General features: G+C 36.6%; 1 long non-coding RNA gene across 1 annotated transcript; it reads left to right on the top strand.

Moving 5' to 3' along the window:
* The first annotated feature begins 3451 nt into the window (after window positions 1-3451).
* Window positions 3452-22794, top strand: LOC118479800. The gene is made up of 3 exons (XR_004860855.1): window positions 3452-3746; window positions 4919-4996; window positions 22735-22794. It is a non-coding gene; the product is annotated as an uncharacterized LOC118479800 (long non-coding RNA).
* Window positions 22795-24312: the final 1518 nt, after the last annotated feature.

Genomic DNA, 24312 nt, shown 5'->3' with positions numbered 1-24312 from the left:
CTCCAAGCAAAGTATAGCTGTCAATTACACTTGTATGGTTGTGATTCATTGCTTAATGGCTAAACAAACCACTTGTCATGATCTTGTTGATCACCAACAAGTATAAATAGGCCACTCCATTCACTTGTTCATTGCTCATTCCTTCTTTCTCTCCTTCACATCTGCTTTGGAGCTCTCCTAAGCTGAATTGGGACTTTGTCTTCTTGTTGAAAAGATAGCAAGGACCCTTAGTGAGCTTCTTTCGTTCTTTTTATGGCTTTTTCCTTATGTAATGCAGAAAGTCAAACGTTTGGCCAACAGTTTGACTTTCGGTTTTGACCATCAATTGGTCAAGTCAAAGTTCAATTGAACTTTGAAACGTGATTGTAATCACGATAGTTATAATCCTTCGTGATTATAGCCGCTGATTACCACGTTAACTAGTTATAGTGTCGAGTCAAAGTTTCGGTCAAAATGCGTTTTAGCACGCATTTTGCAACGGAACTACTTTAGGGTATCAAAACGCTTTGTTTTGATACCAAATCAGTAGGTTAGACATGTTTTGACATGTTTAACTCGACACTATTAGATTAGTGCTTGTTTAGGGTCGTAAGGTAAGCGGTCTAAACAACCGCTTAGCCTTTCGAACCCGACCCATTTGGTTGATCTTTAAGATCCGACCAAGCTTAGTTAGTGATCATAGTTGCATAGGGAATAGCCACTGAGGTTATACCTTATGATCACATAGGATTGGTTAGTCGTATGCTAGTTAGCTTGTATGCCCATAGGAAATGACCAAAATGCCCTTTTGAAGCTAAAATCCATATTTTGATTATGTGAACATATTTTTGACATATAATCTGAATTAGTAACATGTTTAGGGATAATTGGGCATGTAAGACTTCACATAGCACATAGTTAACCATCCGAACATAAGTTTTACGCAAACGACGCATTATAGTGGCTTATACTACCATAATGCGTCGAAACGGGTCAAAAGCACTTAGGTAAACTTCCAAATCAGAATGTTAGGTCTATTAAATCATGCCATATGAGTTGCAATACTCATTTGATTTATAGAACTTCATTCTATCCTATCTTCCGATTTAGGATCCGATTGTTTAACATAGTGATCCATACTAGGTGCCACTTGATTCCTTGATTTCCCGAGCTTTGTTAGGACACTTAATCAAGGATACTTGCAATCTCAAGTGAGTACATAGTCCCCTCTTTTACTGTTTTCAATTGTTTTGGGGTGAAACATATATGCCTATCTGTTATTTTCCTGATTTTAAACTATATGATTACACATACTTAATACATATTCTTTTGACAAATTAAACAATTACCTATGGTTTAAACACTGATTTTCCAAAACTTAATAAACAAATTGTTGGATTGTACCATTTTTATACATTCACCCAGCCGATTGGTAGTATGATATAGCGCTATAGGACTAGACACCCCATTCCTGTTGTATGGAATGTCAGAAACCAAATTTAAACCAAATAGAAATTGCCTTCGTGGTATTTCTATAGTCTCCAAAGTGTAGTTTGATACACTAAGGCTTGGTTGAATACCAAATCACACTCTCTTTGTATATGTTGATATACTACAAAAGTACAGTTTGATGTGCTCTCAAATGTGATCTACCAAAGTATATTTTGATATACTATGTACAAAAATCCAACATATGTTTTAACACACCTACTTTGTTATTTCATAAACTAAAGTATAATTTGATATACTATCAAAGCATAACTGATATGCTATTTTTAAACCAAAGCATATTTGATATGCTATTTTCAAACCGAAGTATAATTTGATATACTACCAATACTTTTATTCTTAAACCAAAGTATACTTGAGATATACTACCGAAACTATTATTTTAATTACTAAAGTATATTTTGATATACTATCCATTTAACTATTTCAAAACTAAAGTATACTATGATATACTATTTGTACAAACTTTTCAAAACCAAAGTATATTTTTGTCTATACTATAAACCCGTTTTCCAAAACGACACATTTTCAGAAACAAAACTTTTACATTAGATTCATGGCTATTTTGAAAACATAAAACCTTTTCTCATATTATCTAAAGCCATGAATCTAATACACAAAATCCTATGTTACTCACAGGCATTTTTATGCTGACGTACCATATTTTCATATATGTTTCAGGTACTACTATGTGATGATTGTTGATGCATGCTACACATAGGATGGACTTGTGCCTTAGCGACTTTAAAACTGAGAAACAATTATTTGTATTTATCTAAATTGTATCAAAACATTGAGTTCATTAATTCAATAAAACAAAACTATTTGATCCATGGTTGTGAAACAATGATTCTGTTACAACACTCCCCGACGTTTCCGCCACGATTTGTTGTTTTACGTGGTCGGGGTGTGACATATAATATTTAAAATAAAGTGGGCCCACCTTTTTCCTACCCCTACCCCACCTCAACCTCCTCTTCCCCTTTCTCTCTTCCGTCTTCTCTTTCTTTGTCAGCAACAACTCTTCACCACAACCATGCTCCATAAACTCCATCAAGTGTATGCATATTTGTAGCTAATAAACCATGGGGTTTCAGTGATGTAATTAGCACCAGAATCTCCTCTCTTCGGCCACCACAATCCCTCTCTTCAGCCACCACAATCCCTTCGTCGTCACCAACATGAGGTCAGATATGAGACGTCTCCGGCCACCACAACCTCCTTCACCACTACCAATCACATGCATCTGAGACGGTGTTCACCTGCAACGGTGTTTAGACCAAACATGAGGTCAGATCTACAATGCCACCGATGAGATCTAAGACGGGTTCATCTGTTGTTGTTTCACTGGAGTGCTACTCCATCAGAGCCCTAGAGTTCGCCGTAGTGTGGCGGTGGTGATTGCAAGTGTTATTGGCGGGTTGTGGCACGGTAGTGGATGATGGGGATTGTGGGTGGTAGTGGCAGGTAGAGCTTGAGGGTGGTGGACGGTGGTGCTTGAGGGTGGTGGAGGCAGGGGTGAAATGAGCCCCACCTTAATTTTTTTTTTAATAACAAGGGCATTTAGGTATTCTGATCTGCAAATTTCGAGGACGAAATTTCTTTTAAGGGGGTAATAGTTGTAATAACCGAAAATAATAATAATAATAATAATAATAATAATAATAATAATAATAATAATAATAATAATAATAATAATAATAATAATAATAATAATAATAATAATAATAATAATAATAATACTATACTTCTATAATTGTGAAGCCTTGCAAGTGGAAAAGAAAGAAAGGTATAGATAACCCTATGTCAGACAAATTGCATAATAGATTGAATTGAATGAATGAGAATTTTTTTGTATAAAATATTTGTCAACATGAATTATTCACTTCTGCAAAATTTTACAACTTGCATATAAATAGAGCTTTCTTCACCTCTATAAATTGAAGAACGATCATCCATTTATCTCCATCCCATCTTCCATGATTAGTTCGTTTCTAAACTATTCCTTCCTTATTTTGTTTTAGTGAAGAAAACCTGGTTCCGGTAACCGTAACTGAAACCGAACACCATACCGACACCACTTTTCATTCACCACTATGCCTACTAAACCACTCAACTATCTCTACTAAACCACTCGAAGCTTTAACCACGGAAAACATACTACCCGAAACCATTTCCGGTGAAGAAATACTAATTCCGGCGATACTTACATACTTTCCGACGACGTCTTTCGTAACCGAAACGTGTTTTTGACCAAGGTAACCATAAACTAAATCTTTATTTTTGATACTTTAAGGTTAATCTATATTGAAAGTGGAATCAAGAATTTATTATGTAAATGTTAGTTTTCTATAAAAGATGATGAAGAAGAAGATAAACCAGTAAACTGAGTAAAATAAATAATGAAGTTGTTTATTCACAAGGGCTCCTGTAGCCCATTTGGTTCAGCAGCTGGTTTACGGCCCAGAGGTCTCAAGTTCGAATCTTGTTGGAGACATATATTTTTACCAGATTCTTATATAATGCACCAGATCTGATGCAATATCCGATTTTCTGATGAAACATCAGAATTTTATAAAACATCAGAATTTCTGTTAAATGCACCAGAATTCTTATATAAAACATCAGAAATCGTCAATTAAGCATTAATAACTAAGCGGTCCACTGGTTAAGGCTCTAACTTATAACCTAGAGGTCTTGAGTTCAAATCTTGTAAGAGTCATTCTTTTTAATACAAAAGAATTATATTTAAACGCATCAGAATTCTAGTTAAATCCATCGGATTTCAAAATATTCTTCAGAAAGTGGTGTAGTCTAGCTAGATACGTCTTGGAACTTAGAAACTAGAGATCTTGGGTTCAAACCATGCTAGTGACATTATATTTTGTTATCAAATTTTATGTTTTATGAATCATATTTTAATTAATGACATCAGATTACTTGTTTAAATAACCAGATCTTATAAGATTAATATTAGTGATAAAGTGGCCTACTGGTTAAAACCTTTTTCTTAAAACCTTTAAGTCACATGTTCAAATCTTGCAACTAACATTGATTTTTAATTAACTTCTATTTTATTTAAACATATATTAAATTATTTTACAACTAAAAACAACTTTATTTTCTTTAATAAAGAGAATGAATACATGTACGTATTCTTTAATCTAAGCAAATCTAATTCATGATTACTTGAGACAAACTTGAGGTTTTAAACTAGACATTGTTATAAATACAGATATATTCCCTCCTAATTCTCCTCCTAAATTATCATGGTTTTAGTTACATTTGACTACATAATGTTTCAGTTACATTTGACTACATAAATTCTCAGTTACATTTGACTACATCATTGTACATATGTATATATGATTGATAAAAGAAAGAGTACACACTTCTCATACAGTTCTCATTTTTCATTTCACGTTATCAGCACTTTGACTCTCCACTGGGATTTCTGCAAATTTTCAACCAGACAGATTCAATCAGCATTTTTGTTCATCATATCCTGGTACACATATTCATAATTTCTACTCAGTGTTATGTTTCCCTATTATAAATGCGTCTCCAAAGGATGGACCACAAATTAAAATTTCTACACACTGGTTATTAAAAAGGGATTTTCATCCCCTCTGTTTTTCTACAGTGATTTTTTTACCATCAATGTTCAACTAATTTTTTTTTTCAAATCAGATTATTGGTCTCATCTTTTGGAACACATGACATATGCCTTTAGATCTGGTTTTGCGAATACCCAACACAGGTTTATTTTTATGCCTTTTAGAACACAAGTAGGGTTGATAGTTATTATCATATAGAAACAATCCGAAATTGTTGTTTTTCTTCAACCAACGGCGGTCACTGCCGCCACTAACAATCGAACCAAACACATCAAAACAAAACATAAAATTTCATACCCGAAATTTTTTCCGGCGATATACTGGCAGCGACGACGCTCCGGCAGCTTAACCGGCAGCGGTTTTTCTGTAACCGTTTCTGGAGAACACAAAACTTAACAAACTGCTCCGTTTTCTGTAACCGTTTCCGGCGAATCAATGACGGTTGTTTTTTAGAGATCCGGTGGGTTGGAAAGGTTTACCGGTGGTTTATAATCTTCTGTTCCTCTTTTGCTATTTTAGCGCCGAACGTTTTTTTTTCTCTGCTCTTTGAAGTTATGATAATAAATGATATTATGAAGGTTTTGAAGCTTTATATTGAAATAGAAAATGAATGGGTGTGAAAAAGAAAAGGTTTACATTTACTCTCATCACTCTATTCAAGATAATGGTATACAGCTGGACCATATTAACACTATTAATAATATTTTATTATAATTAATTATCAAATGTTAGTATTTCACATCCATGGTGAGGGGTGTTGCCTTTTCTGTCATAGTAAAAAGAATACTGGACTTCTCTATATTATATTAATAATAATAACACCACCAATAATATATTACATCAATATAGATAGTTGTTATTGTTGTGCGTTACAATATAATTTTTTTTCATTTACTGAATATTAACTCACATTAATGCATATTCATATAAACATTAATATATCTATATATACTATTTTTTTTCCCAGTCATTTTACATCACTACGTGCATATGTATGTTCAAATTGTTTTTTTTTTCTACATCTTAATATCCTAAAGTTGTATTATTTTAATCAAATGCCTAAGTTTACACTTGAATTTAACTAGATGTGTGATTTATATATAGTTAAAATTAATTAAATAAATTTTAATCAAATGTATCCATCTCTCCACTTAGTAATTTTTTTTATTACTTATCATTTCACAAAATTCACATATAAGTTTCATTTCGTAGATACAATGTCGAACTTATCAAAACTCGAATTCGTCGCACTTGACATCTCGGGAAATAACTACCTCCCATGGACCCTTGATGCGAAAATTCATCTGACAGCAAATAATCTAGGGGCAACAATCGATGATGAGAATCAAACATCCGCTCAAGATAAGGCTAAGGCCATGATATTCCTCCCTCACCATCTCCACGAAGACTTGAAGAGGGAGTATCTTACTGTTGAGAACCCTCTCGAGTTGTGGAAAAATATCAAAGAAAGATTTGACCACCAGAAGCTGGTCTTGCTCCCTAAAGCTCGCTATGAATGGCTTCATTTGAGGCTACAAGATTATAAAAGTGTTAGCGAGTACAACTCTGCCCTTTTCCACATCACCTCTGAGCTTAAATTATGTGGTGAAAAAATAACCGACGAAGACATGCTTGAGAAAACTTTCTCAACGTTCCATGCATCAAACATGCTCCTGTCGCAGCAGTACAGGGAACGTAAATTTACAAAATATTCTGAATTAATATCATGTTTGTTAGTCGCGGAGCAAAACAACAAGCTCCTACTACAAATTCATCAAGCGCGACCCGTCGGTGCAAGCCCATTGCCAGAAGCCAATGCGGCAAATTATCAAAGCGGACGCGGGAGAGGTGGCGGTCGCAGCCGTGGTCGTGGTCGTGGTCGTGGTCATGGACGGAGCAATACATGGTGACGAGAGTCTCAAAATTCTAAATCTAGTGGTGGCGAATCGAGCCGACAAAGCACGGGACGACCTCCTAGAGGGAGAACTGGTGGGAGCCAAAACAATATATGTTATAAATGTGGAATGTCAAATCATTGGTCCCGCACATGTCGCACCTCTAAACATCTCGTTGAAGCTTACCAATAGATGATGAAAGAAACAGGAAAAAATGTTGAGACAAATCTAATTGAGAATGCACTTAATCTGCCATCTCCTACACCACTATCAGACACTCATCTAGACGCATCTGACTTCATTGAAAATTAGTGACATCCTATGGTTGAACTTTATGTGATGTTTTTTTTAAGACTATGGTTTCTTTTCTTTGTTTGGATCTTGTTTAAACTCTTATGGTATTTTATGTTTGAACTATTGTTATGGTTTCATTTAAAATCTTTGTGATATTAATTTTTTTTATTTATCATACTCAAGCAATTAGTTCGTTATATTAATTTATTTTATTATTACCAGAGGAAATATGTTTACAAGCTCATATAAAGCTATCATTGGTGATGAATGTCTCGTAGATAGTGGTACCACCAACACTATTCTCAAACATAAGAAATTTTTCTCTGAGTTGTCTCCTGCTGAGACACTTGTGGGTACTATTTCCGGTGTGTGTGATCTTATAGAAGGCTCTGGAAGAGCAAGCATCATATTACCATCGGGTACTAAACTAATTATAAATGATGCATTATACTCTAGTAAATCAAGATGAAATTTACTTAGTTTTAAAAGTATTCGACAAAATGGTTACCACCTCAAAACAACATCCGAAAATAATATTGAATACTTACAAATTACTTCAAATGAAAATGGCAAAGATACCATTGTAGAAAAGCTAAAAGCTTTATCCTCTAGATTATATTATACAAATATTACTCCTATTGAAGCATACATGGTGGTGAGTAACCATATGTTACTAGATAAAGACACATTTACAATATGGCATGACCGACTAGGTCACCCAAGTAACATAATGATGAGGCGAATAATTAAGAACGCAAATGGGCACCCTCTTAAAAATTTAAAAGTCTTACAATCAAAAGATTTATTATGTGCAGCATGCTCTCTAGGCAAACTCATAACTCGGCCCTCACAAACTAAGTTGACACAAGAAAACCCCTCATTATTGGAAAGAATCTAGGGGGATATCTGTGGGCCAATACATCCTCCTAGTGGTCCATTCCGCTATTTCTTAGTCTTAATTGACGCCTCATCACGATGGTCACACGTGAGTCTTTTAGCTACTCGAAATGTAGCGTTTGCCCGACTATTAGCGCAAATCATACAGTTGAGAGCTCATTTCCCTGAAAATCCAATTAAAAGCATACGAGTGGATAATGCAGGAGAATTCACATCCCAAGCTTTTAATGATTATTGTATGTCGATTGGGATAAAGGTTGAACATCCAGTAGCTCATGTTCATACACAAAATGGTTTAGCTGAATCATTAATTAAACGATTACAAATAATCGCTAGACCTCTCCTGATGAGATGCAAATTGCCATCTTCTACATGGGGACATGCTATTTTACACGCTGCTGCACTAATCCGATTAAGACCAACTTCTGATCATGAATACTCCCCATTACAACTAGTCTCCGGAAGAGAACCAAATCTGTCCCACCTCAAAATATTTGGTTGTGCGGTATATGTACCAATATCGCCACCACAACGTACCATTATGGGACCACAAAGAAGACTGGGCATTTACATCGGTTTTAACTCCCCGTCTATTATTAAATATTTAGAACCATTAACGGGTGACATGTTTACAGCATGCTTTGCTGACTGTCAGTTTAATGAGACAGTATTCCTGGTCTTAGGGGGAGATAAGACAAAAGAAAGACCGGTAACACAAGAGTTAACATGGAATGCATCATCATTATCAAATCTCGACCCTCGAAGTGGTCAATGTGAATCTGAAGTCCAAAAGATTATACATTTGCAAAGAATCGCAAATGAATTACCAGATGCATTCACAGACACAAATAGGGTGACAAAGTCACATATACCAGCATCAAATGTACCTGCTCGAATTGAAGTAATCCCAGAAGCGATTACCATACAAAGAAAACGTGGGAGACCAATAGGTTCCAAAGATAAAAACCCACGTAAGCGAAAAGAGCAGAATAAACCAGTTGGTGAAAATTTAATAACTGAAACCCTAGAAGAGGTAAATGTCCCAGAAGAGACAAATATAACTCCAGAGGAAAATGAAAATCCAGAAGACACACTGGTACCAAACGAAAACGAGATCTCTATCAATTATGTACAAAATAGTACAATATGGAACCGAAATGAAACACGTGTTAATGATATATTTGCATATGCTATAGCAACGGATGTAATCAATGAAAATGATTATATACCTAAAACTCTAGAAGAGTGCATGCACATAGTTGATTGGCCAAAATGGCAAGAGGCCATAAAGGCTGAGTTAGGTTCGCTTGAAAAGCGAAATGTTTTCGGACCTGTAGTCCGAACACCCATAGATGTCGAACCAGTAGGTTATAAATGGGTGTTTGCTATAAAAAGAAATGAAAGGAATGAGATTGTACGATACAAGGCACGTCTTGTAGCACAAGGGTTTTCCCAAATCCCAGGAGTTGATTATGAGGAAACGTATTCCCCTGTAGTGGATGCGATAACCCTTAGATTTCTAATTGGCCTTGCAATCTCAGAAGGACTTCAAATGAGAGTTATGGATGTCGTCACTGCATACTTGTACGGGACACTTGAAAATGACATCTACATGAAAATACCTAAAGGGTTAAAAATGTCCGAAGCATTAAAATCAATACCTCGAGACATGTGTGCTATAAAGCTAAAAAGATCTTTATATGATCTTAAACAGTCTGGCCGCATGTGGTACAATCGGCTCAGTGAATATCTTGAAAAAGAAGGATACAAGTCTGATGTAATCAGTACATGTGTTTTTATAAAAAGATCACTCTCAAAATTCACTATTGTAGCAGTCTACTGTAGGATCGTTTGAAGACCCGAACGAGTCGTTCAGAGGCTTTCTCCTTGGTTTCAGGTGCGGAATAACAAGAAACTAAGGTAGAAATAGCACACAGATCACTTTAACTACTTGTTTTATTGATTTGACGCTGATTACACTTCAAATCTCGCACCGGCAGCACTTCGGCACGATTTCTCCAACTGTTACCACAGGAATCGCTCATAGGGCTATATATAGTGTTCTTGGATCGCTTATTGGACAGGTCCAATAAGCGGTCCAGACATGTTACGCTCGAGCGATCCAACACTTGGACATATGAGCGGTTCAGCCCATTGCCGTTCGAGCGATCCAACAACATGTCATACAAGCGGTCCAGCACGTTCACTCGAGCGGCCCAAAACACTAAATGACCTAAAGAGCGATCCAACATCTAAAACCTATACAATTTGACTATTTCTCGTATTATCTACATTTTACAATCAACCCTATTCTAAGACTCGAACGAAGATGTAGTCGACAGACAACTGCACCAACAGACTCCCCCTTGAATGTTGACGGAATCTTCAGTGAGAGTCTTCGACCATTCACAGCTCTTCAATCTTGTTCGATCTTCTTCAGGAACTCAGCCTGGAATCAAATCTTCTTCAGGAATTCCTTCCTAGAATCATATGCCTGGATCTTTCTCTGGTTTTAACTTTCGTCAGACTCCCCCAATCATCATGCTGGGATCTCTGTCTGGAAATCGTTATCACCATTGAAATCAACTCCTGGCTTTCTCTGTTTAAGCTCTTCTCTGGTTCTGATATGTCTCCTGGCTATCTGTAGCAACAGGATCAGAAACCTGCAAGTCTCAAACACACTGTCACAATACAACACAATTGTGATTCAACTTAATGAATCAACTAATCATTTGATACTTTTTACAATTAAACACTGATCACAAATTTGAAACATTCCAATTTCTGATTCAATCTAATGAATCATTTTAAACATTTCAAACGACTTAACCAACCTGTCTGTTCATCAAGTTTAGCCTTTGAGATTTTGAAAATCAGCTCTTCAACATCAGTTGTCGAAAATCTTTTTAGATTTTTCAAAATATGAAACGTAAATGCAAAGACAGAAATTTAAATGCAGAACAAACATATTTTTGTGAGTTTGTGCAGGAGGATCATATCAGTTTTTGAAACACATCACAAGCACCGTTAAGCTTCTAATCGTTTTAAGTTCTAAACGATTCACGTAGATTGACGATATATTTGTCCTCTTAAATTTTCATACAATTTTCAATCTATTCAGGATACTATTTAAGTGTTTTATAAACTTAGTTCAATTCATGTGTCTCACCTCTTGAATATACTCCCGTATACAGAATCCCAATATTCAGTCTTACGGGTATGAATACTACAATGATGTCTGTACATAAATTAGGGAAAAGATGCGAGAATTGAGGGATCTCAGGTCAGAACTTCCGTTCAGCAGAGAGATATCAGCTTCGACTTAGCAGTGTGTCCCTTTTAGAGGATCTTTTCAGCTACAACAGATGATTATCAATTTTATTGTCTAATCAGCTGAGGGCTTTATGCTCTGTTTCAAGCATTTTGCGGAAAGTATTAGCCAAGGACTAGGTCAGAACTACCGTTCAACAGAAGTCCCGGAATAATACCCCAGACATCATAGAGTATAAACACCTAGTATATTAGAATACGAGACCTTTCAAACGAGATTTCAGGGGTTACCTATATACCCAAGTAGTGTTCCCCACGAATTTCACAAGTTTGAAATTTTAAGTTTATATCCCGAATAAATCTACTAAATGTACAAAAACCTATCGTCACATCATCAGTGAGATCGTTTATCATATTTGGCATTACATTTCTTTAGCGTGCTGTGATAGTCCACTGATTTACTATCATTTCCTCTTTTTTCACAACAAAACTCATTTTTAACTTTTTAATGTTTTTGTTTTTTTTTTCAAATTTTCAAATTTTTAATTTTTCTCCCCCTAAAATCAAAATATGTTTCAATTTTGATTTTCTGGGAAAATTTGAAACAAACTGTACAAACTTGACAACATGACGAGAATCACTTCAATCCTTCATCCATTTGGCGTACACAATCAGAACTCCCCCTCACAACAGACTATTTTCCCATTATGATTTCAAAACACTTAAGTTTGTTTTAATCAGAATGGTTTTTTCCGGAAAATAAGTTTAGTTGCTTTTACCTTTTGTAAAAATGGGGTTCACATCATCACTTTGTTTACCAAATTCTTGAATGATAATTAAATCAAGTCCAATTCAATGACCTTGATTTAACCACTTGTAAGATCTACACCAATCACTACCATACAACCACTTGTAGGTTTCGCAATTAAGCTTTTCAAACCTGTTTTTCAACCAATTACCATCTTTAGGTTGAATTCTCAAGATGCCGATTCCTACTCCTCGCTTACAAACCTGGGAGTTCCGGCAAGTCCTGCAACTTTTCAAACAGATTTAGAAAGATGCCGATTCCTGATCCACAATACCATCTTGGGATCTCCGGCAAGTCAGGTTTTTCATTTAAACAGATTCACCCAAGCCTGACGGTCCTTGGGTGATTTCGAATTCTTGTTCAACAATGGTGGAAAATTTGCATCATCCATTGTTAAACCTGAATTCTCCTTTTTTACCTCAACCATTGGCTCCTCTGGTTTTAACGAACCAGAATCATTGCCTGAATGTGGCTTGTCTGACTTTAATGAGTCAGATTCATCGCCGACATGTGGCTCCTTTGTTTCCGAAGAAACAGATTCATCGCCAGAAGGTGGCTTATCTGACTTCGGCACGTCAGATTCATCGCCGACCTTTTCCTTCTTCTTCTCCTCTTTCGTCCTCAGATTTGCATCTGACGAGTTCGGTTTACTTGACTTTGCATCCGAGGGAGTTGATTCATAAGAACTTATATTCTTTCCAACGGATGAACCCGAGGACAAAATTCTCTCTAAATACTCTCTTGCCTTCTTTCTCTTTTTCCTCAGTCGATCTTTCTGCCCCTGAGAAAGCTTCACTTTTGTTTCTTGAACTTTAGGTTCTTTGGCCTTCTGTTCTCTGACGTTTTGGCCCGAAGCTTTCAATTCTATGGGCTTGACAACGACTGGTATCTTCTTTGCCATTTTCTGAGATTTGACCCTCAATCTTTCATGCGATCTTCTTGGGCAATCTCGGGCAATGTGACCTTTGATGTTGCAGTTAAAGCACCTCCTGGTCTCATAACTCCAGTATTGGCAGTTAACAGCAATATGCCCCTGATAGCCACAGCTGTAGCACACCCTGTTATCATACCAGTTACCACCGTTGTACCAAACATTCAAGTCGTAACATTGTTTGGCCTGGTGGTACTCCTTCCTCAAATTTGCTGGTTTTGACGCTTTAGCACTGTGGTCTGACCTGCACCACTTATTACCAACAATTTTTGAATTTTCATTTTTTACTTTTTGTAATTTTTTCTTTTGATTGGATGATCGATCTGATGAACTTTTATTATCTTTTTGTTTCTGTTCTGCTTTCTTCTTCAAAGACTTTTGCTTAGAACATTCACCTTTTTCAGTTGATTGCAGAACAGTTTTCTGAAAACTTTCTTTCAAATTTAAAACCAATTTTTGTTTTTCTTTTTTAATATTTTCATCATCAGATGTCTCATCACAATCTTCAACTTTGATAGAATCAAAGTTTGTGACAACATCACTTATTGGAATTGAATTGATTGGTTTTGGACAGGGAAAATTCAAACTGTCTGATTTAGTCACAAAACCTATCAATTTCTTCTCAAGTTCATCAATTTTGTTCCTCGAATTCTCAGCTTCACTTTCAAGCTGAGATATTCTCCCAAAATGAGACTTGATTGTTTTCTCATTATCATTCTTCAAATTTTCAAGAACAGATTTTTCATTCATCAAAACTTTTATCTGTTCCTGAAATTTTGATTCATTCGCTTTCAGATTCTTGTTTTCAAGCTTAATCCAGAAATCTAAATCTTCTGTAGATTTCTGTTTGCTTTCAAGCTCTTTTTCCAACTCTTTGATTTTCCTTTGAGCCCATTCACCTTCTTTCTCCAATTTCATAATCTTCTGAAGATGAGAATTTATCATTTTCTGTTTTTCAATGTTGTTTTTACTAAACACATTTCTCCCATCTTCAAGAATTTTCATTTGATTTTGAAAATCTTTCTCAATTTTTGATTTTTCAATTTCACAATTTTTAACCTTTTCTTCAAACTTCTGATTTTTCAACATCAAGCTGTTAAAATTACATAACAGTTTGTTGTTTTCAACTTTCAGTTTCTCACAAATACCCTGAACCATAAGAATCTGTTTTTCAGCAGCATGCTTCTCGTCTTTCAACTTTTTGACTTCAGATGCCAAACTTTCTGCCTCTTTCATGAATTTGTCATTGTTTGTCTTCAAGTTGTCACATTTAGAGCATGCTAACGTAGAACTTAAAGATCCAGACTCTACAGATTCTATGATTTCTGAAGCTTCTTCTTTCTTTTCATCGTTAATTTTCATCTGTTCTTCAATTTTTTCAATGAGTTGACCAATTGTCAGTCTAAAAAATTCTCCAGAACTTTTTAATTTTAAGATATAATTTTCCCATTCCTCTTGAGATAAAGCATTGACAAATTTTTCGACCCATTCCTCTGATGCTTTGGTTATACCAATTATGGACATTGAACGAACAAGATGTTTGTATCTCTCAATGACACATCTTGTGCTTTCTCCTGGAAAACCTGAAAATGAATCAAACTCTTTCGTTAATACTTTTCTTCTATCACATGTTTCTTGAGTCATGTTAAAGATATTCAAATCCATGATTAGATAATGCGTTTTTTTCTTAAACACTCTGACTAATAAGCGAAATTGCACGATGTACACTTGGATCAGACTTTGACTGAAAAGCGAACCAGAAAATGACCAAACACGTGGACCGTCCAAAAGAGCGAACCAAATGATGATCAAATAAGCGGTCCGGATGAATGTTCGACTAAGCGATCCAAATAAGTTCGTTCGAGCGGACCAGAATTGTCCGTTCGAGCGGTTCAAGCGATGTCCAAATGAGCGGTTCCAACAATGTCCGAATGAGCGGTTCAAGACTTGTTCGATCGAGCGGACCACATTCAATTCCAATTTTGACCCACTTAAACTTCGAATTTTGATCCGAAACTTTCTAGGGTTTGTCTCTGTGTAGTTGCGCACAATCTCTGAGATTTTGAGACGATTCCGACCGTTAAATCTTTCCGAACGAAGAAAAGAAGGTGTAGAAGTAAGAAAAAGTGACGAAATCCGGCTAATTTCTGCAGAGAACCTCCTCCTGAGCTCTGATACCACTTGTAGGATCGTTTGAAGACCCGAACGAGTCGTTCAGAGGCTTTCTCCTTGGTTTCAGGTGCGGAATAACAAGAAACTAAGGTAGAAATAGCACGCAGATCACTTTAACTACTTGTTTTATTGATTTGACGCTGATTACACTTCAAATCTCGCACCGGCAGCACTTCGGCACGATTTCTCCAACTGTTACCACAGGAATCGCTCATAGGGCTATATATAGTGTTCTTGGATCGCTTATTGGACAGGTCCAATAAGCGGTCCAGACATGTTACGCTCGAGCGATCCAACACTTGGACATATGAGCGGTTCAGCCCATTTGCCGTTCGAGCGATCCAACAACATGTCATACAAGCGGTCCAGCACGTTCACTCGAGCGGCCCAAAACACTAAATGACCTAAAGAGCGATCCAACATCTAAAACCTATACAATTTGACTATTTCTCGTATTATCTACATTTTACAATCAAACCTATTCTAAGACTCGAACGAAGATGTAGTCGACAGACAACTGCACCAACAGACTCCCCCTTGAATGTTGACGGAATCTTCAGTGAGAGTCTTCGATCATTCACAGCTCTTCAATCTTGTTCGATCTTCTTCAGGAACTCAGCCTGGAATCAAATCTTCTTCAGGAATTCCTTCCTAGAATCATATGCCTGGATCTTTCTCTGGTTTTAACTTTCGTCAGACTCCCCCTATCATCATGCTGGGATCTCTGTCTGGAAATCGTTATCACCATTGAAATCAACTCTTGGCTTTCTCTGTTTAAGCTCTTCTCTGGTTCTGATATGTCTCCTGGCTATCTGTAGCAACAGGATCAGAAACCTGCAAGTCTCAAACACACTATCACAATACAACACAATTGTGATTCAACTTAATGAATCAACTAATCATTTGATACTTTTTACAATTAAACACTGATCACAAATTTGAAACATTCCAATTTCTGATTCAATCTAATGAATCATTTTAAACATTTCAAATGACTTAACCAACCTGTCTGTTCGTCAAGTTTAGCCTTTGAGATTTTGAAAATCAGCTCTTCAACATCAGTTGTCGAAAATCTTTTTGGATTTTTCAAAATATGAAACGTAAATGCAAAGACAGAAATTTAAATGCAGAACAAACATATTTTTGTGAGTTTGTGCAGGAGGATCATATCAGTTTTTGAAACACATCACAAGCACCGTTAAGCTTCTAATCGTTTTAAGTTCTAAACGATTCACGTAGATTGACGATATATTTGTCCTCTTAAATTTTCATACAATTTTCAATCTATTCAAGATACTATTTAAGTGTTTTATAAACTTAGTTCAATTCATGTGTCCCACCTCTTGAATATACTCCCGTATCCAGAATCCCAATATTCAGTCTTACAGGTATGAATACTACAATGATGTCTGTACATAAATTAGGGAAAAGATGCGAGAACTGAGGGATCTCAGGTCAGAACTTCCGTTCAGCAGAGAGATATCAGCTTCGACTTAGCAGTGTGTCCCCTTTAGAGGATCTTTTCAGCTACAACAGATGATTATCAATTTTATTGTCTAATCAGCTGAGGGCTTTATGCTCTGTTTCAAGCATTTTGCGGAAAGTATTAGCCAAGGACTAGGTCAGAACTACCGTTCAACAGAAGTCCCGGAATAATACCCCAGACATCATAGAGTATAAACACCTAGTATATCAGAATACGAGACCTTTCAAACGAGATTTCAGGGGTTACCTATATACCCAAGTAGTGTTCCCCACGAATTTCACAAGTTTGAAATTTTAAGTTTATATCCCGAATAAATCTACTAAATGTACAAAAACCTATCGTCACATCATCAGTGAGACCGTTTATCACATTTGGCATTACATTTCTTTAGCGTGCTGTGATAGTCCACTGATTTACTATCATTTCCTCTTTTTTCACAACAAAACTCATTTTTAACTTTTTAATGTTTTTGTTTTTTTTCAAATTTTCTAATTTTTAATTTTTCTCCCCCTAAAATCAAAATATGTTTCAATTTTGATTTTCTGGGAAAATTTGAAACAAACTGTACAAACTTGACAACATGATGAGAATCCCTTCAATTCTTCATCCATTTGGCGTACACAATCAGAACTCCCCCTCACAACAGACTATTTTCCCATTATGATTTCAAAACACTTAAGTTTGTTTTAATCGGAATGGTTTTTCCGGAAAATAAGTTTAGTTGCTTTTACCTTTTGTAAAAATGGGGTTCACATCATCACTTTGTTTACCAAATTCTTGAATGATAATTAAATCAAGTCCAATTCAATGACCTTGATTTAACCACTTGAAAGATCTACACCAATCTCTACCATACAACCACTTGTAGGTTTCGCAATTAAGCTTTTCAAACCTGTTTTTCAACCAATTACCATCTTTAGGTTGAATTCTCAAGATGCCGATTCCTACTCCTCGCTTACAAAACTGGGAGTTCCGGCAAGTCCTGCAACTTTTCAAACAGATTTAGAAAGATGCCGATTCCTGATCCACAATACCATCTTGGGATCTCCGGCAAGTCAGGTTTTTCATTTAAACAGATTCACCCAAGCCTGACGGTCCTTGGGTGATTTCGAATTCTTGTTCAACAATGGTGGAAAATTTGCATCATCCATTGTTAAACCTGAATTCTCCTTTTTTACCTCAACCATTGGCTCCTCTGGTTTTAACGAACCAGAATCATTGCCTGAATGTGGCTTGTCTGACTTTAATGAGTCAGATTCATCGCCGACATGTGGCTCCTTTGTTTCCGAAGAAACAGATTCATCGCCAGAAGGTGGCTTGTCTGACTTCAGCACGTCAGATTCATCGCCGACCTTTTCCTTCTTCTTCTCCTCTTTCGTCCTCAGATTTGCATCTGACGAATTCGGTTTACTTGACTTTGCATCCGAGGGAGTTGATTCATCAGAACTTATATTCTTTCCAACGGATGAACCCGATGACAAAATTCTCTCTAAATACTCTCTTGCCTTCTTTCTCTTTTTCCTCAGTCGATCTTTCTGCCCCTGAGAAAGCTTCACTTTTGTTTCTTGAACTTTAGATTCTTTGACCTTCTGTTCTCTGACGTTTTGGCCTGAAGCTTTCAATTCTATGGGCTTGACAACGACTGGTATCTTCTTTGCCATTTTCTGAGATTTGACCCTCAATCTTTCATGCGATCTTCTTGGGCAATCTCGGGCAATGTGACCTTTGATGTTGCAGTTAAAGCACCTCCTGGTCTCATAACTCCAGTATTGGCAGTTAACAGCAATATGCCCCTGATAGCCACAGCTGTAGCACACCCTGTTATCATACCAGTTACCACTGTTGTACCAAACATTCAAGTCGTAACATTGTTTGGCCTGGTGGTACTCCTTCCTCAAATTTGCTGGTTTTGACGCTTTAACACTGTGGTCTGACCTGCACCACTTATTACCAACAATTTTTGAATTTTCATTTTTTACTTTTTGTAATTTTTTCTTTTGATTGGATGATCGATCTGATGAACTTTTATTATCTTTTTGTTTCTGTTCTGCTTTCTTCTTCAAAGACTTTTGCTTAGAACATTCACCTTTTTCAGTTGATTGCAGAACAGTTCTGAAAACTTTCTTTCAAATTTAAAACCAATTTTTGTTTTTCTTTTTTAACATTTTCATCATCAGATGTCTCATCACAATCTTCAACTTTGATAGAATCAAAGTTTGTGACGACGTCACCTATTGGAATTGAATTGATTGGTTTTGGACAGGGAAAATTCAAACTGTCTGATTTAGTCACAAAACCTATCAATTTCTTCTCAAGTTCATCAATTTTGTTCCTCGAATTCTCAGCTTCACTTTCAAGCTGAGATATTCTCCCAAAATGAGACTTGATTGTTTTCTCATTATCATTCTTCAAATTTTCAAGAACAGATTTTTCATTCATCAAAACTTTTTTCTGTTCCTGAAATTTTGATTCATTCGCTTTCAGATTCTTGTTTTCAAGCTTAATCCAGAAATCTAAATCTTCTGTAGATTTCTGTTTGCTTTCAAGCTCTTTTTCCAACTCTTTGATTTTCCTTTGAGCCCATTCACCTTCTTTCTCCAATTTCATAATCTTCTGAAGATGAGAATTTATCATTTTCTGTTTTTCAATGTTGTTTTTACTAAACACATTTCTCCCATCTTCAAGAATTTTCATTTGATTTTGAAAATCTTTCTCAATTTTTGATTTTTCAATTTCACAATTTTTAACCTTTTCTTCAAACTTCTGATTTTTCAACATCAAGCTGTTAAAATTACATAACAGTTTGTTGTTTTCAACTTTCAGTTTCTCACAAATACCCTAAACCATAAGAATCTGTTTTTCAGCAGCATGCTTCTCGTCTTTCAACTTTTTGACTTCAGATGCCAAACTTTCTGCCTCTTTCATGAATTTGTCATTGTTTGTCTTCAAGTTGTCACATTTAGAGCATGCTAACATAGAACTTAAAGATCCAGACTCTACAAATTCTATGATTTCTGAAGCTTCTTCTTTCTTTTCATCGTTAATTTTCACCTGTTCTTCAATTTTTTCAATGAGTTGACCAATTGTCAGTCTAAAAAATTCTCCAGAACTTTTTAATTTTAAGATATAATTTTCCCATTCCTCTTGAGATAAAGCATTGACAAATTTTTCGACCCATTCCTCTGATGCTTTGGTTATACCAATTATGGACATTGAACGAACAAGATGTTTGTATCTCTCAATGACACATCTTGTGCTTTCTCCTGGAAAACCTGAAAATGAATCAAACTCTTTCGTTAATACTTTTCTTCTATCACATGTTTCTTGAGTCATGTTAAAGATATTCAAATCCATGATTAGATAATGCGTTTTTTTCTTAAACACTCTGACTAATAAGCGAAATTGCACGATGTACACTTGGATCAGACTTTGACTGAAAAGCGAACCAGAAAATGACCAAACACGTGGACCGTCCAAAAGAGCGAACCAAATGATGATCAAATAAGCGGTCCGGATGAATGTTCGACTAAGCGATCCAAATAAGTTCGTTCGAGCGGACCAGAATTGTCCGTTCGAGCGGTTCAAGCGATGTCCAAATGAGCGGTTCCAACAATGTCCGAATGAGCGGTTCAAGACTTGTTCGATCGAGCGGACCACATTCAATTCCAATTTTGACCCACTTAAACTTCGAATTTTGATCCGAAACTTTCTAGGGTTTGTCTCTGTGTAGTTGCGCACAATCTCTGAGATTTTGAGACGATTCCGACCGTTAAATCTTTCCGAACGAAGAAAAGAAGGTGTAGAAGTAAGAAAAAGTGACGAAATCCGGCTAATTTCTGCAGAGAACCTCCTCCTGAGCTCTGATACCACTTGTAGGATCGTTTGAAGACCCGAACGAGTCGTTCAGAGGCTTTCTCCTTGGTTTCCGATGCGGAATAACAAGAAACTAAGGTAGAAATAGCACACAGATCACTTTAACTACTTGTTTTATTGATTTGACGCTGATTACACTTCAAATCTCGCACCGGCAGCACTTCGGCACGATTTCTCCAACTGTTACCACAGGAATCGCTCATAGGGCTATATATAGTGTTCTTGGATTGCTTATTGGACAGGTCCAATAAGCGGTCCAGACATGTTACGCTCGAGCGATCCAACACTTGGACATATGAGCGGTTCAGCCCATTTGCCATTCGAGCGATCCAACAACATGTCATACAAGCGGTCCAGCACGTTCACTCGAGCGGCCCAAAACACTAAATGACCTAAAGAGCGATCCAACATCTAAAACCTATACAATTTGACTATTTCTCGTATTATCTACATTTTACAATCAAACCTATTCTAAGACTCGAACGAAGATGTAGTCGACAGACAACTGCACCAACATCTACGTTGATGATATAAACATCATCGGAGCTCCTGAAGAGATAGAAAAAACTGCTAATATATTAAAGAGAGAATTTGAGATGAAAGACCTTGGCACAACAAAATTATGTCTCGGCCTGCAGTTTGAGCATTTACGAAACGGTACATTCGTCCATCAGTCAAACTACATCCAAAAGATGTTAGTACGTTTTAATATAGACAAAGCTCATCCGTTTAGCATACCCATGGTTGTCCGACCACTAGATCCTCAAAAGGATCCTTACCGCCCTCAAGAAGAAGGCGAAGAAGTACTTGGTCCAGAAGTACCGTACTTAAGTGCGATCGGTGCCCTTATGTATCTTGCAAATAACACGAGACCCGATATTGCATTCTCGGTACATGTACTAGCAAGATATAGTTCAAACCCAACACGTAGACACTGGAATGGAATAAAACACATATTCCGATATATTTGCGGGACACAAGACTTAGGTTTTTTCTACCAGAAAGATCAAAAGTCCCAGCTTGTTGGGTATGCTGATGCTGGATATCTATTAGATCCACATAAAGCAAAATCTCAAACAGGTTATGTATTCACATATGGTGGCACAGCAATTTCTTGGAAGTTAACTAAGCAAACACTTACAGCAACGTCATCAAATCATGCTGAACTAATTGCACTATATGAAGCTGGTCGAGAATGCGTGTGGTTGAGATCAATGATTACTCACATACAAGAAGCATGTGGATTAGAATAGATCAAGAAGGAGCCAACGATTATTTATGAAGACAATGCTGTTTGCATAGCTTAGATCAAAGAAGGTTACATCAAGGGTGATCGAACAAAGCACATTTCACCAAAATTCTTCTCAACATATGACTTGCAGAAAGAAGGGGAAATTGATGTTTGTCAAATCAAGTCAAGTGAAAATTTAGCTAACCTATTCACAAAATCTTTACCAAGAAACAGTTTCGAGCAACTATCACACAAGATCGGTCTCCGTAGATTGAAAGATGTTTGTTGAATTCGGGGGGAGAATTATACACACTGTACTCTTTTTCCCTTAACTAAGTTTTGTCCAAATGGGTTTTCTTAGTAAGGTTTTTAATGAGTCAGTACAACTGATCCAGTAGTATCAGTTTATTATATAGGTCCTGAAGTATCTATTTAATATCATCCTGATGTATGTTATTAACTGTGTATAATAAATAATAATATATATCTGAGGGGGAGTGTTATAAATACAGATATATTCCCTCCTAATTCTCCTCCTAAATTATCATGGTTTCAGTTACATTTGACTACATAATGTTTCAGTTACATTTGACTACATAAATTCTCAGTTACATTTGACTACATCATTGTATATATATATGATTGATAAATGAAAGAGTACACACTTCTCATATAGTTCTCATTTTTCATTTCAGACATGAATTAAACAAACAAATTACATATATACTTTTTATACGGGCACGACCTTATAAAATATATGGACACGATGTAGGTTTATTCAAACACGCTTGACAAGTTTATATATATTTAAGACAACAATCAAGAAACAAGGTACGGATCATTAACCCTCTCCCTTTGTTATTTGGTTCGGTTACTATAAAGCCTTATTTATAATATATTTATGTATATATATATATATATATCTCGAAAACTCTAACATCTTTGAGCCTCGATTCAACAGACCGTCCGTTCATTTCTTACTCCGATTAAAATTATTATTCAACTTGACAACATGGGATAAGTTTATGATTATATTGTGCTCATTATCGCATGTTCCGATGCTTATATATCTATTAATGTTAGTATTATATTTATTTCTAATTATCTGAGATCTGCTACCCTAAGCTCTCCGTCTCCTCCCGTGATGGAATTATCAGTTCACGGCGTCCCTAGGTACAAACGTGGTACATAGCGACTAGGTGGCGTATGGATATATCCTAGGTATGTTTCTGGAGATGGATGTCGGGTAGGCCAACCCGCTCCGTCTCATGTGACAGACTTTGTGGCTGTCACCTCTGTTTAGCTATTGGGTACATCTGTATGATATGATTCAGTTCAGTTATATGTTATGTTTTGTTGTGTTATGCTTCTTGTCAGTGATATCATTTCAGTCGTTTATTTGTTTGCTATTTGAGCCTGTTATTCCGTACTGGGCATTTGGCTCATTCTGTATATTTCATTTCACTACAGGTTCACAGGTTATTTTGGGCAGGGAGAACAGTGAAGAATAAACCCTAGGATGCTAACCGAAGATGTTTGTCACTTTTATAAAATAAATATATATTTTGGGCCTTAGGGCTATGAACCATATTTTGAAATGTAAGCCTAACTTTAATTAATGGAATTATGACTTATGTTCTGATCCACTGTTATAGTAACACGTCAACCCATCCGGGTTGGGGTGTTACAGCTATGGTATCAGAGCAAAGGCTCTTTCCTGTAGAAAACTTAAACATTAGTAATTAGGCCTGTGAGGTTGGGGTAGACGTCTAGGATAAAATTCTGGTAAATGTTCCCATTTACGCGTCACCGCTTTCATATTTTAACTCATGCATCTACTTTTGATAGATGCCTCCTCGTCGCCAAACTCGTAGGAATGGCCACACGACTAACCGTCAGCCTAACGACACTGACTCAAATGAAACTCCACCGGACCTAAACATGGTTTCTGCTATCAACCAAGCGTTTGCCGGACTACTTCTGAACCTCATTGCTCAGACCGTAGAGGCGGTTGTTCAACAAACTCAAGGAGGCGCTAACCCTAACTCTGGAGTTGTCGTTGGTGAGAATACCACCAACAACACTTCTGAAGGCATCCATGTGTGGCTCTGTCATTTCCAAAGGCAACACTCAAAACCTTTTAGTCACGCTGCTACTCCGATCGATGCACGAAACTGGATAGCCCATATAGAGAAGATTTTTGAGGTAATGGGAGTTGCAGATCAGTACAAGGTCAGGTTGGCCACCTTCAAGCTGGAAGACGATGCACAGACTTGGTGGGAAGGATACAAACAAGTCAAAGGAGGAGATGCTTACGTCGCCACTCTTTCGTGGGCTGTATTTCGTACCA

Source organism: Helianthus annuus, chromosome 6 (genome assembly GCF_002127325.2).
Source record: "Helianthus annuus cultivar XRQ/B chromosome 6, HanXRQr2.0-SUNRISE, whole genome shotgun sequence".
Classification (NCBI taxonomy): Eukaryota; Viridiplantae; Streptophyta; class Magnoliopsida; order Asterales; family Asteraceae; genus Helianthus; species Helianthus annuus.
Note: the sequence above shows the minus strand (reverse complement) of the source record. Positions and strands in the feature narration are given on the sequence as shown.